This window comes from Aegilops tauschii, chromosome 5 (assembly GCF_002575655.3).
Source record: "Aegilops tauschii subsp. strangulata cultivar AL8/78 chromosome 5, Aet v6.0, whole genome shotgun sequence".
Classification (NCBI taxonomy): domain Eukaryota; kingdom Viridiplantae; phylum Streptophyta; class Magnoliopsida; order Poales; family Poaceae; genus Aegilops; species Aegilops tauschii.
In genome coordinates, this window is record NC_053039.3 from 129,331,350 (window position 1) to 129,343,983 (window position 12,634).

Sequence of the window (12,634 nt, forward strand, 5' to 3'; positions counted from 1 at the left end):
CACGTTGTGGCTTTTGCGTAGGTAAGTAACGTTCTTGCTAGAAACCCATAGCAGCCACGTAAAACATGCAACAACAATTAGAGGACGTCTAACTTGTTTTTGCAGGGTATGCTATGTGATGTGATATGGCCAAAAGGATGTGATGAATGATATATGTGATGTATGAGATTGATCATATTCTTGTAATAGGAATCACGACTTGCATGTCGATGAGTATGACAACCGGCAGGAGCCATAGGAGTTGTCTTTATTTTTTGTATGACCTGCGTGTCATTGAATAACGCCATGTAAATTACTTTACTTTATTGCTAAGCGTGTTAGCCATAGAAGTAGAAGTAATCGTTGGCGTGACAACTTCATGAAGACACAATGATGGAGATCATGGTGTCATGCCGGTGACAAAGATGATCATGGTGCCCCGAAGATGGAGATCAAAGGAGCAAAATGATATTGGCCATATCATGTCACTATTTGATTGCATGTGATGTTTATCATGTTATGCATCTTATTTGCTTAGAACGACGGTAGCATAAATAAGATGATCCCTCACTAAAATTTCAAGAGACGTGTTCCCCCTAACTGTGCACCGTTGCGAAGGTTCGTTGTTTCGAAGCACCACGTGATGATCGGGTGTGATAGATTCTAACGTTCGAATACAACGGGTGTTGACGAGCCTAGCATGTACAGACATGGCCTCGGAACACATGCGAAACACTTAGGTTGACTTGACGAGCCTAGCATGTACAGACATGGCCTCGGAACACAAGAGACCGAAAGGTCGAACATGAGTCGTATAGCAGATACGATCAACATAGAGATGTTCACCGATGATGACTAGTCCGTCTCACGTGATGATCGGACACGGCCTAGTTTGACTCGGATCATGTGTCACTTAGATGACTAGAGGGATGTCTATCTGAGTGGGAGTTCATTCAATAATCAGATGAACTTCATTATCATGAACATAGTCAAAAGGTCTTTGCAAATTATGTCATACGCTTTAGTTCTACTGTTTAAGATACGTTCCTAGAGAAAATTTAGTTGAAAGTTGGTAGTAGCAATTATGCGGACTGGGTCCGTAACCTGAGGAGTGTCCTCATTGCTGCATAGAAGGCTTATGTCCTTAATGCACCGCTCGGTGTGCTGAACCTCAGCGTCGTCTGTAGATGTTGTGAAACATCTGACATACACGTTTTTGATGACTACGTGATAGTTCAGTGCGTAATGCTAACGGTTTAGAATTGTGGCACCAAAGACAGTTTTTGAAACGTCGCAGAACATATGAGATGTTCCGAAGACTGAAATTGGGATTTCGGACTAGTGCCCACGTCAAGAGGTATGAGACCTCTGACAAGTTTCTTAAACCTGCAAACTAAGGGAGAAAAGCTCAATCGTTGATCATGTGCTCAGATTGTCTGAGTACCACAATCGCTTGAATCGAGTGGGAGTTAATCTTCCAGATGAGATAGTGATGGTTCTCCATAGTCACTGCCACCAAGCTAGTAGAGCTTCGTGATGAACTATAACATATCAGGGATAGTTATGATGATCCTTGAGCAACTCGTGATGTTTGACACCGCGAAAGTAGAAATCAAGAAGGAGCATCAATTGTTGATGGTTAGTAAAACCACTAGTTTCTAGAAGGGCAAGGGCAAAAGGGATACTTCGTGAAACAACAAATCGTTTGCTGCTCTAGTGAAGAATCCCAAGGTTGAACCCAAACCCGAGACTAAGTGCTTCTGTAATGAGGGGAACGGTCACTGAAGCAGTACTACCCTAGATACTTGGTAGATGAGAAGGCAGGCAAGGTCGACAGAAGTATATTGGATATACATTATATGAATGTGTACTTTACTAGTGCTCCTAGCAGCACCAGGGTATTAGATACCGGTTCGGTTGCTAAGTGTTAGTAACTCGAAATGAAAGCCGCGGAATAAACAGAGACTGGCTAAAGGTGAGATGACGATGTGTGTTGGAAGTGTTTCCAAGGTTGATGTGATCAAGCATCGCATGCTCCCTCTACCATCGAGATTTGGTGTTTGCGTTGAGCATGATTGGATTATGTTTATCGCAATACGGTTATTCATTTAAGGAGAGTAATGGTTACTCTGTTTATTTGAATAATACCTTCAATGGTCTTGCACCTAAAATGAATCTCGATCGTAGTGATACACATGTTCGTGCCAAAAGATATAAAATAGTAATGATAGTTCCACATACTTGTGGCACTGCCATTTGAGTCATATTGGTATAGAACGCATGAAGAAGCTCCATGTATATGGATCTTTGGACTCACTCATTTTTGAAAAGATTGAGACATGCGAACCATGTCTATTGGTATATATGCATGAAGAAACTCCATGCAGATGGATCGTTTGGACTCACTTGTTTTTGAATCACTTGAGACATGCAAATCATACCACATGGGCAAGATGACTGAAAGGCCTCGTTTTCAGTAAGATGGAACAAGAGAGCAACTTGTTGGAAGTAATACATTTTGATGTATGCAGTCCAATGAGTGCTGAGGCATGCAGTGGATATCGTTATGTTCTTACTTCACAGATGATTTGAGTAGATGCTGAGTGTATTTACTTGATGAAACACAAGTCTGAATTATTGAAAGGTTCAAGTAATTTCAGAGTGAAGTTGAAGATCGTCGTGACAAGAGGATAAAATGTCTGTGATATGATCATAGAGATGAGTATCTGAGTTACGAGTTTGGCACACAATTAAGACATTGTGGAAAGTGTTTCACAATTAATACCGCCTGGAACACCATAGTGTGATGGTGTGTCCGAACATCATAGCTGCACCCTATTGGATATGGTGCATACCATGATGTCTCTTATCGAATTACCACTATCGTTTATGGGTTAAGCATTAGAGACAACCGCATTCACTTTAAATAGGGCACCACGCAATTCCGTTGAGACGACACCGTTTAGAGAAACCTAAGTTGTCGTTTCTTAAAAGTTTGGGGCTGCGATGCTTATGTGAAAAAGTTTCAGGCTGATAAGCTCGAACCCAAAGCGGATAAATGCGTCTTCATAGAATACCCAAAAATAGTTGGGTATACCTCCTATTTCAGATCTGGAAGCAAAGGTAATTGCTTCTAGAAATAGTTCCTTTCTCGAGGAAAAGTTTCTCTCGAAAGAATTGAGTGGGAGGATGGTGGAGACTTGATAAGGTTATTGAACCGTCACTTCAACTAGTGTGTAGCAGGGCACAGGAAAGTGTTCCTGTGGCACCTACACCAATTGAAGTGGAAGCTTATGATAGTGATCATGAAACTTCGGATCAAGTCACTACCAAACCTCGTAGGTCGACAAGGATATGTACTACTCCTGAGTGGTACGGTAATCCTGTCTTAGATATCATGTTGTTAGACAATACTGAACCTACGAGCTATGGAGATGCGATGGTGGGCCCATATTCCGACAAATGGTTAGAAGCCATGAAATCCGAGATAAATGGATCTTTAAGAAGAAGACGGACGTGGACGGTAATGGTACCGTCTATGGAGCTCGACTTGTGGCAAAGAGTATTTCCACAAGTTCAAGGAGTTGACTACGATGAGATTTTCTCATCCGTAGCGATGCTTAAGTCCGTCGGAATCATGTTAGCATTAGCTGCATTTATGAAATCTGGCAGATGGATGTCAAAACAAGTTTCCTTACCAGTTTTCGTAAGGAAAGGTTGTATGTGATACAATCAGAAAGGTTTTGTCGATCCTAAGGATGCTAAAAGGTATGCTAGCTCCAGCGATCCTTCCATGGACTAGAGCAAGCATCTCGGAGTCAGAATATACGCTTTGATGGAGTGATCAAAGTTTTTGAGTTTATACAAAGTTTGTTAGAAACTTGTATTTACAATAAAGTGAGTGGGAGCGCTACAACATTTCTGATAAGTATATGTGAATGACATATTGTTGATCCGAAATGATGTAAAATTTCTGGAAAGCATAAAGGGTTGTTTGAAAGGAGTTTTTCAAAGGAAGACCTGGATAAAGCTGCTTACATATTGGGCATCAAGATCTATAGAGATAGATCAAGACGCCTGATGATACTTTCAAAGAACGCACACCTTGACATGATTTTGAAAGGGTTCAAAATAGATCAGCAAAGAAGGAGTTCTTGGCTGTGTTACAAGGTGTGAGTATTGAGTAAGACTCAAGACCTGACCACATCAGAAGAGAGAGAAAGGGCGAAGGTTGTCCCCTATGCTTTAGACGTAGGCTCTACTGTATGCTATGCTGAGTACCGCACATGAAGTGTGCCTTGCCATGAGTTGGTCAAGGGGTACAATAGTGATCCGGGAATGGATCACATGACAGCGGTCGAACTTATCCTTAGTATCTAGTGGACTAAGGAATTTTCTCGATTATGGAGGTGAAAAGGAGTTCGTCGTAAAGGGTTACGTCGATGCGAACTTTGACACTAATCCGGATGACTCTGAGTAGTAGACCGGATTCGTATAGTAGAGCAGTTATTTGAAATGGCTCCAAGTAGCGTGTGGTAGCATCCACAAGATGACATAGATATTCGTAAAGCACACACGGATCTGAAAGGTTCAGACCCGTTGACTAATAACCTCTCTCACAAGCATAACAAGATCAAACCAGAACACATTGAGTGTTAATCACATAGTGATGTGAACTAGATTGTTGACTCTAGTAAACTCTTTGGATGTTGGTCACATGGTGATGTGACCTGTGAGTGTTAATCACATGGTAATGTGAACTAGATTATTGACTCTAGTGCAAGTGGGAGACTGTTGGAAATATGCCCTAGAGGCAATAATAAATAGGTTATTATTATATTTCCTTGTTCATGATAATCGTTTATTATCCATGCTAGAATTGTATTGATAGGAAACTCAGATACATGTGTGGATACATAGACAACACCATGTCCCTAGTAAGCCTCTAGTTGACTAGCTCGTTGATCAATAGATGGTTACGGTTTCCTGACCATGGACATTGAATGTCGTTGATAACGGGATCACATCATTAGGAGAATGATGTGATGGACAAGACCCAATCCTAAGCCTAGCACAAGATCGTGTAGTTCGTTTGCTAAGAGCTTTTCTAATGTCAAGTATCATTTCCCTAGACCATGAGATTGTGCAACTCCCGGATACCATAGGAATGCTTTGGGTGTACCAAACGTCACAACGTAACTGGGTGGCTATAAAGGTGCACTACAGGTATCTCCAAAAGTGTCTGTTGGGTTGGCACGAATCGAGACTGGGATTTGTCACTCCGTGTAAACGGAGAGGTATCTCTGGGACCACTCCGTAGGACATCATCATAATGTGCACAATGTGACCAAGGAGTTCATCACGGGATGATGTGTTACGGAACGATTAAAGAGACTTGCCGGTAACGAGATTGAACAAGGTATCGGGATACCGATGATCGAATCTCGGGCAAGTAACATACCGATAGACAAAGGGAATTGTATACGGGATTGATTGAATCCTCAACATCATGGTTCATCCGATGAGATCATCGAGGAGCATGTGGGAGCCAACATGGGTATCCAGATCCCGCTGTTGGTTATTGACCGGAGAGTCGTCTCGGTCATGTCTGTGTGTCTCCCGAACCCGTAGGGTCTACACACTTAAGGTTCGGTGACGCTAGGGTTGTAGAGATATTAGTATGCGGTAACCTGAAAGTTGTTCGGAGTCCTGGATGAGATCCTGGACGTCACGAGGAGTTCCAGAATGGTCCGGAGGTAAAGATTTATATATGGGAAGTCTTATTTTGGTCGCCGGAAAAGTTTCGCACTTTATCGGTATTGTACCGGGAGTGCCGAAAGGGGTCCGGGGGTCCACCAGCCCCGGGGGGGCCACATGGGCTGTAGGGGGTGCGCCTTGGCCTATATGGGCCAAGGGCACCAGCCCCAAGAGGCCCATGCGCCAAGAGATAAGAAAAACGGAGAGTCCTAAAGGGGGAAGGCACCTCCGAGGTGCCTTGGGGAGGAAGGACTCCTCCCTGGCCGCACCCTTCCTTGGAGGAAGGGCCAAGGCTGCGCCCCCTCTCCCTTGGCCCTATATATAGTGGGGGGAGGGAGGGCAGCAATAACCTAAGCCCTGGCGCCTCCCTCTCCCTCCCGTGACACCTCTTCCTCCCCGCTTGCGCTTGGCGAAGCCCTGCCGGGATCCCGCTACTTCCACCACCACACCGTCGTGCTGCTGGATCTCCATCAACCTATCCTCCCCCCTTGCTGGATCAAGAAGGAGGAGACGTCGCTGCTCCGTACGTGTGTTGAACGCGGAGGTGCCGTCCGTTCGGCGCTAGGATCATCGGTGATTTGGATCACGACGAGTACGACTCCATCAACCCCGTTCTCTTGAACGCTTCCGCTCGCGATCTACAAGGGTATGTAGATGCACTCCCCTTCCCCTCATTGCTAGATTACTCAATAGATTGATCTTGGTGATGCGTAGAAAATTTTGAATTTCTGCTACATTCCCCAACAGCTCAACCTAGTAATGATAATGATGTAGAATTTGAACCTGCTGTTGATCTTGGTAACCCACAATCAAAGAATCAATGTTATGATAAGAGAGACTTTGTTGCTAGGAAACATGGTAAAGAAAGGGAGCCATGGGTTCAGAAACCCATGCCTTTTCCTCCCAAACCATCCAAGAAAAAGGATGATGAAGATTTTGAGCGCTTTGCTGAAATTATTAGACCTATCTTTTTGCGTATGCGATTAACTGATATGCTCAAAATGAATCCTTATGCTAAGTATTTGAAAGATATTGTTACAAATAAAAGAAAGATACCGGAAGCTGAAATTCCCACCATGCTTGCTAATTACACTTTTAAGGGTGGAATACCTAAGAAACTTGGAGATCCAGGAGTACCAACTATACCATGCTCCATTAAAAGAAACTATGTTAAAACTGCTTTATGTGATCTTGGAGCCGGTGTTAGTGTTATGCCTCTCTCTTTATATCGTAGACTTGATTTGAATAAGTTGACACCTACTGAAATATCTTTGCAAATGGCTGATAAATAAACTGCTATACCTGTCGGTATTTGTGAGGATGTGCCTGTTGTAGTTGCAAACATTACTATTTTAACGGACTTTGTTATTCTTGATATTCCCGAGGACGATAGTATGTCTATTATTCTTGGAAGACCCTTTTTGAATACTGCAGGGGCTGTTACTGATTGCAACAAAGGCAATGTCACTTTTCATGTTAATGGTAATGAGCATACGGTACACTTTCCGAGGAAACAACCTCAAGTCCACAGTATCAATTCTATTGGAAAAATTCCATCGATTATTTTTGGAGGTTTTGAATTTCCTCTTCCTACTGTCAAGAAGAAATATGATATTCTTATTATTGGGGATGTGCATATCCCCGTTGAGGTAACATAGTGTTATTCGAAATTTCTCCGGTTCCATGTTATTCGGAATGAGTTTGTTAACAAGACTTGATCAACCTTGTTAGTGGATTCCTTTTGATGAGCATGAGATGGATGAAACTAGAAGGCACAACCTTCTGTACCCTCTTTATACTTTCTGTTATTTAGTTGAAATAAAGTAAAAATAGTATTTTTCTGTCTGTTTTCTGATTTATCCGTGCAATATAAAAATACCCCGAAAATAAAAGTTCTCCAAATGCCCTGAAAATGGAATATGATTTTTTCTAGAATTTTTGAGAATATCTGGCACTAAGAACACATCAGGAGGGGCAAGCACCTGGCCACGAGGGTGGAGGGCGCGCCCTACCCCCTGGGCGCGCCCCCTGCCTCGTGGGCCCATGGTGGCCCCCCTCCACTTATTCCTGCACCCACACACTCCTTCTTCCTCCCACAAACACCAATATCCAGCTCAAGCACGAGTTCTAGCTTATTTTGCTGCGATTTTCGATCACCTTGCTCAAAGCACCTCTCACAAAACTGCTTGGGGAGATTGTTCCTTGGTACGTGACTCCTCCATTGGTCCAATTAATTTTTGTTCTAGTGCTCTATTCATTGCAAATTTGTGCTGCCTAGGTGACCATGTTCTTGAGCTTGCATGTCAAATTTATATGGTTCCAAGTAGTTCTAATGCTTGATATAGGCTCTAGGCACTTGTAGGAGTAGTTGCTATCAATTTTGTTGAGCTTGGTTCACTTTTGTTTGAAGTTACTAAAAATTTCAGAAATTTTTCAGAGGAAGAAATATGCTTAGGAAAATGTTTCAAGGTGGTTCTTCAAGGAAGCAAGGACCCAGGCTTGCAATGCGTGATGCTGACGAGGAGCCACCAAGGGACGCTCCAGTGTGGCCTTGTGAATGGCCTTCAGAAAACTTTATGGATCGAGCGGGAATCAAGGAAGAATTTAACGCATATTTGCGTAACGCTGATCTTGTGAGCTTGGAGGCAGACAAATGCCGCCAATACCACTATCTCACTAGTACATTTGTGAGGAGGTTTGAATTTTCATCTTCATGTAATTCTCCAACCGTCCTGTTTGATCTTTATGAAAAATCTTATACCATGGACTTAGAGGATTTTACCGCTGCTTGCAAACTTCCACAATGGGGTAGTGCTAGTGAACCCCGTAAATCTGAATTTAGACATTTTCTTGCTAGTATAACTGTGGGGGAATCTAGAGATATAGCACAAGCTACCATAGGGAGCATTCATTTTCCTGCTATACATTATTTTGCTCTCTTCATAGGTAGGTGCATAAATGGTAAGGATGAAGCATGTCACATGTGTGTCCCTGACCTCAGTATTCTTAGGAGCGCTGTATTAGGAGACAAAAATTATAACTTGGGAGCCATTGTTGCACGTAGGTTGCACCATAATAGATTTAATGGAGATTTCTTTGGAGGAATTTATGCAACCCGCTTAGCTGATTTTCTTGGTGTGGACATTCGTGGGGATGATATTGAGTTGCCTCCTACATATTTAGACTATAATGCAATGGTCCACCACCAGTTTGTCGAGAGGAATGAATCACCTCTCCGGTATCGCTTAATCTTTGACAAACGTCGTGCTGTCCGTATTACTCTCCCTGCTCCTGCCTTCTTTGATTATCAGGCAAAAGGAAGACATGTTATTACCAGAGAGGAGGCAGATGAGTACGAGAGGAGGGCGGAGGCAGCTCGCCGCCACGCTGCAGCTCAGGAGGCAATAACTGCCGCAGCTCAGTACGACCCTAGCTACGACTATGGATATCCGCCAGGCCATCCGTGGCAATAAACCAACTTAGGCCAAAAGCCTAAGCTTGGGGGAGTACGTATTTCCCACCGACATTACATTTATGTTCACACACTCATTGCTAGATGTTGGTGCTCATACTTTTTCACTGTAGTATCCATGCTAGTTTATTTTTCTTTTTCTTGCTTTCTTCTTATGTGTTTGATAAACCTTAAGAAAAACCAAAAAAAATTAGTTGTAGCTTTTAGCTAGTTTACTTTTCTTGTTGTAGTAGTAATAATTAAAAAGAAAACCCAAAAATATTTCCCGTTCTTCTTTTGCTTGTTGGGAGCTTTCCCGTGTAAATAGTTTTCTTTTCTTTTCTTCTCTTTGGGGGTCGTTAGGAGAAGACCATGATTAAATTGTTGAAGTGGCTCTTATATGCATTATTGTTGATTTAACCAAGAGCCCATATTGCCTTATCTTCTCCTGTTTATTGAATGCTCACAGATTCCAGCTTAGTCCAATGCACGTGCAGTCTTATTATTTTTGCATCGTTCGGTCGTGCAAGTGAAAGGCAATTATGACGATATATGAGGGGCTGACTGAGATGAGAAAAGCTGGTATGAACTCGACCTCTCTTGTTTTTGTAAATATGATGAGTTCATCGTTCCTGATTCAGCCTATTATGAATAAACATGTTTGCAAATGACAATTAGAGATCATAGTTGCTCGTGCCATGCTTGATTAGCTATGAGTTATAATGGTTTACCTTGCGTACCAACATGCTATTAAAATGGTTGCGATGTGGTATAGTGGGGTGGTATCCTCCTTTGAATGATTTAAGTGACTCGACTTGGCACATGTTCACACATGTAGTTGAAAAAAATCAACATAGCCTTCACGATATTTATGTTCATGGTGGATTATATCCTACTCATGCTTGTACTCAATGTTTATTAATTTTAATGCATGTTCATGACTGTTGTCGCTCTCTAGTTGGTCGCTTCCCAGTCTTTTGCTAGCCTTCACTTGTACTAAGCGGGAATACTGCTTGTGCATCCAATCCCTTAAACCCCAAAGTTATTCCATATGAGTCCACTATACCTTCCTATATGCGGCATCTACCTACCGTTCCAAGTAAATTTGTATGTGCCAAACTCTAAACCTTCAAATAAACATTCTGTTTTGTATGCTCGAATAGCTCATGTATCAACTAGGGCTGTCCGTATCTTCCATGCTAGGTGGGCTATTCTCAAGAGGAGTGGACTCCGCTCCTCATTCATGAGAAAATGGCTGGTCACCGGGATGCCCAGTCCCATGCTTTATGCAAACTAAATCAAAATAATTGCAAACAAAACTCCCCCTGGGACTGTTGCTAGTTGGAGACACTCGTTGTTTCGAGCAAGTCATGGATTGATGCTTGTTGGTGGGGGGGGGGGGTATAAACTTTACCATTCTGTTTGGGAACCGCCTATAATGTGTGTAGCATGGAAGATATCGCCATCTCTTCGTTGTTATGTTGACAATGAAAGTATGCCGCTCAAAATATTATTTATCTCTATTTCAAAATCGAGCCCTGGCACCTCTACAAACCCCTGCTTCCCTCTGCGAAGGGCCTATCTATTTACTTTTATGTTGAGTCATCACCCTCTTATTAAAAAGCACTAGTTGGAGAGCGCTGCTATCATTTGCATTCATTACTATTAATTTATATTGGGTATGACTATGACTGGATCTCTTTTACCATGAATTACAATATCTAGTCAGTCCTTGATCTTTAAAGGTGCTCTGCATTTATGTTTTGCGGTCTCAGAAAGGGCTAGCGAGATACCATCTTGTTATATCATATTATGATTGTTTTGAGAAAGTGTTGTCATCCGAGATTTATTATTATGGCTCGCTAGTTGATTATGCTATTGATATGAGTAAACATGAGACCTAAAAGTTATTGTGAATGTGGTTAGTCATAATCTTTGCTGAAAACTTGAATGCTGGCTTTACATATTTACAACAACAAGAGCAAACAGAGTTTGTAAAAGTTTTTCTTTATCACTTTCAGTTTATCAACTGAATTGCTTGAGGACAAGCAAAGGTTTAAGCTTGGGGGAGTTCATACGTCTCCGTCGTATCTACTTCTCCAAACACTTTTGCCCTTGTTTTGGACTCTAACTTGCATGATTTGAATGGAACTAACCCGGACTGACGCTGTTTTCAGCAAACTTTCCATGGTGTTATTTATGTGCAGAAACAAAAGTTCTCGGAATGACCTGAAACTCCACGGAACGTCTATTTGGAAATAATAAAAAATTCTTGCAAAAGATGAAGACCAGGGGGCCCACACCCTAGTCACGAGGGTGGGGGCAGGCCTGCCCCCCTAGGGCGCGCCCCCCTACCTCGTGCGCCCCCTGGAGCTCCTCCGACCTCAACTCCAACTCTATATATTTGCTTTCGGGGAGAAAAAATCAAAGAGAAGGATTCATCGCGTTTTACGATACGGAGCCGCCGCCAAGCCCTAAAACCTCTCGGGAGGGCTGATCTAGAGTCCATTCGGGGCTCCGGAGAGGGGGATTCGTCGCCGTCGTCATCATCAACCATCCTTCATCACCAATTTCATGATTCTCACCACCGTGCGTGAGTAATTCCATCGTAGGCTTGCTGGACGGTGATGGGTTGGATGAGATCTATCATCTAATCGAGTTAGTTTTGTTAGGGTTTGATCCCTAGTATCCACTATATTCTGAGATTGATGTTGCTATGACTTTGCTATGCTTAATGCTTGTCACTAGGGCCCGAGTGCCATGATTTCAGATCTGAACCTATTATGTTTTCATGAATATTTGTGAGTTCTTGATCCTATCTTGCAAGTCTATAGTCACCTACTACGTGTTATGATCCGGTAACCCCGAAGTGACAATTATCGGGACCACTCCCAGTGATGACCATAGTTTGAGGAGTTCATGTATTCACTATGTGCTAATGCTTTGTTCCGGTACTCTATTAAAAGGAGGCCTTAATATCCCTTAGTTTCCATTAGGACCCCGCTGCCACGGGAGGGTAGGACAGAAGATGTCATGCAAGTTCTTTTCCATAAGCACGTATGACTATATTCGGAATACATGCCTACATTACATTGATGAATTGGAGCTAGTTCTGTGTCACCCTATGTTATGACTGTTACATGATGAACCGCATCCGGCATAATTCTCCATCACCGATCCAATGCCTACGAGCTTTTCACCTATTGTTCTTCGCTTATTTACTTTTCCGTTGCTACTGTTACAATCACTACAAAACACCAAAAATATTACTTTTGCTACCGCTACTTTTGTTACCGTTACCACTACTATCATATTACTTTGCTACTAAATACTTTGCTGCAGATACTAAGTTATCCAGGTGTGGTTGTATTGACAACTCAACTGCTAATACTTGAGAATATTCTTTGGCTCCCCTTGTGTCGAATCAATAAATTTGGGTTGAATACT